The sequence below is a fragment of the Lycium barbarum genome, chromosome 2 (assembly GCF_019175385.1).
Source record: "Lycium barbarum isolate Lr01 chromosome 2, ASM1917538v2, whole genome shotgun sequence".
Classification (NCBI taxonomy): domain Eukaryota; kingdom Viridiplantae; phylum Streptophyta; class Magnoliopsida; order Solanales; family Solanaceae; genus Lycium; species Lycium barbarum.
In genome coordinates, this window is record NC_083338.1 from 5,318,341 (window position 1) to 5,320,986 (window position 2,646).

Consider the following 2,646-nt stretch of genomic DNA (forward strand, 5'->3'; position numbering starts at 1 on the left):
TTTGGACTTGTTGATTGATTATTGGTGATACGCGTACGTGATAGTAGTTCTTGAGATGTGGATGGGATTTATAGTGGACTTGAGGTGATTTACTAGACTTGGTGGTTTTGGTACTGGATGCGGTAATTGGTTCGACTTGAGTTTCATCTGATTGTGAGAGTGCCTACTTTTTTCAGTCTCTTTCTTATATATATGATCTTCTAACTATTGTCGATCTATGATGCCTACCCAGTACGTGTTGTTGTATTGATTCTACCTTGCTACATTCTTTCTAAGTGCAGAGTTTCTGACTCGATCGACTTCTGCGCCCCAGACTGAGTCCCGAGGCCTTCTGACGAGTATTCCAGGGTGAGCATTGGATGGATTCGCTGCCCGGATGCCTCTTCTTAGTTACTTGTCTTGTTTTGATATTCTGAGACAATATTCCATTATCAGACATGTATTCATATTCAGACTTATAGTATTTGTAGTAATGGCTCTTATATGACCTTAGACCAGATTCCTTGAGATTGTTGTATTGTTTTCGGGCTTATTCAATATCCTTATTATTATTTATGTTTGAGACTTATATTCGACTGCCTTGATTAATTTATTGTGGTTGAATGAATGATCTGGGAAAGGGTTCGCCTACCGAGGTGGAAAATGATAGGTGCCCGCACGATTCCCCTAGTTGGGGTGTGACATAGTCCATGACTTATGATGTGGTTATCAACTAGGTAGGTTTTGTTTAAAGTTTGTCAATACTGGCTACCAGTTAAATAATTTGAAAAATTAGATCAAACTTAAATTGCAGGACAAAATTGACTACTAGGAACAATTTCGGGAAAAAAAAAACTTTGAAAATAAAACTATACATATTATACAAGAATAACACCATTCCAAGTCGGTGTTTAAGTTTTGACTATTTAATAAAATTTTAGAAATAATATGTTATGCATCAAAACTTGGAGTTTGCAGGTCTGAACTTTGATACCAAGTACGGTCGAGTAGCCAAAAGTTGGAATGGACGCGCAAAGACTTGCCCTGCCACAAGTCCTATCACATCATCAGAATTTTGGTACAAATTATTGTAATTCTTGATCAAATTATTCATAAGCACTAAGGGAACACAAGACTTTCTGCCGGATGAGAAAAAAACTTGTCTTGCCACAAGTCCCAGTGATCATCAAGATTTTAGTACAAGTCGTGTCATAATTTTTAAAGAAGTCGCTCCCATGTATTATTGATCACCATAGGTTTATAATGGGCGAATAAAGAATTGTCTTGCCATAAGTTCTGGCAATCAGTAGACTTTGGTACGAGTTTTGTCTTAACTTTGGAACATATTATTTACAAATCCCGGCAGATTATCATAACTTGTACAAAAATTTCACTAACAAAATTTTACTTCAAAATTGATTTTAGTTGTTTCAAATAATTTTTAATTTGATATCAAAAGAGGGGAATAAATGATGGAAAGCACAAGGAGGAAAATGAGAGGGTTGAGAGGGGGAAGTGATGGCGAAATTTTTTGTCATGACCCAAACTAAAGGATCATAATCTGCATTCCATGACATCTTTTATGTTAAATTCACCTTTAGCCCTAAATTTATGTCACAATTTGTAGCAACTAACCAATAGTGATATCGTTTAGTTCAGGTTTCGAACCCCCGCTCAGTCAATTTTTTTTTTTAAAATCCGCTAGGCAGAGTTTGCCTGCAAAACTCTTCCTTAAGGCAGGCTTTCAAAATTTACCTTAAAGCTGAGTTTTGCCTTCAGGCATAAGGTAAACTCTACCTTAAGGCAGAGTTTTGCCTTCATGCATAAGACAACATTAAGGCAATTTTCTTTTTTACTTGGCTGGAATTTTGCAAAACTCTGTCTTAAGGCCTAACTTTTGCCCGAATAGGCCTAATTTTGCTACGAAACTCTATTTTGCGATATTTTTTTTGATTGAGCCGGGTTTGAACCCCTCAAATTTGCACTTCACCCGAAAAGACATTTTTTTTTGCACGGATTGACCTTCTTTTGGGGTGGTCTTTAAATTTTGCCCCTCAAATTGGTGGTCTTTAATTTTTGCCTTTCACATAAAACATCCCGAGGTTCTGGGTTCGAACCCCGGCTTAGTCATAAAAAAAAATGCAAGGCAAGGCTTTGTAAAAAGTTTTGCCTTATACGACAGACTTTGCCTTAAAGCATAACTAAAAGTTTGTCAGAGAGAGCAGAACTTTGCCTTACAAGACAAACTTTTAGTTATGACTTGAGGCAAAGTTTTGCCTTAAAGACCAGCAATTTGAAGAGCAAAAACTAAAGACCACCCCCAACTAGGGGTGGGCATAGTATGGTAGATACCGATTATCATACCGAAACTGAAATTTTTAATACCATGGTTTCAGTATTATGGTATTATTTAAACATTAGAACTTTGAATGCTCTATCTTGATTTAAATGTCTTTTTTGTGTCATTGATTTACGAAGGGGATTGCTTGTACTTTCTTTTGAATATTTTACATGTGTAAGGTGTTTAGTACATAATAATTGAGACGTTTCTTAAGTAGCGAAAGTCATAATTCTCCATCATATGAGTATATGTAAGTCGAAGCTGGACAAGCTATGATACGATAATAATATAGTATTTTTAGAAATCGAAAATCAAAATTATCGTAC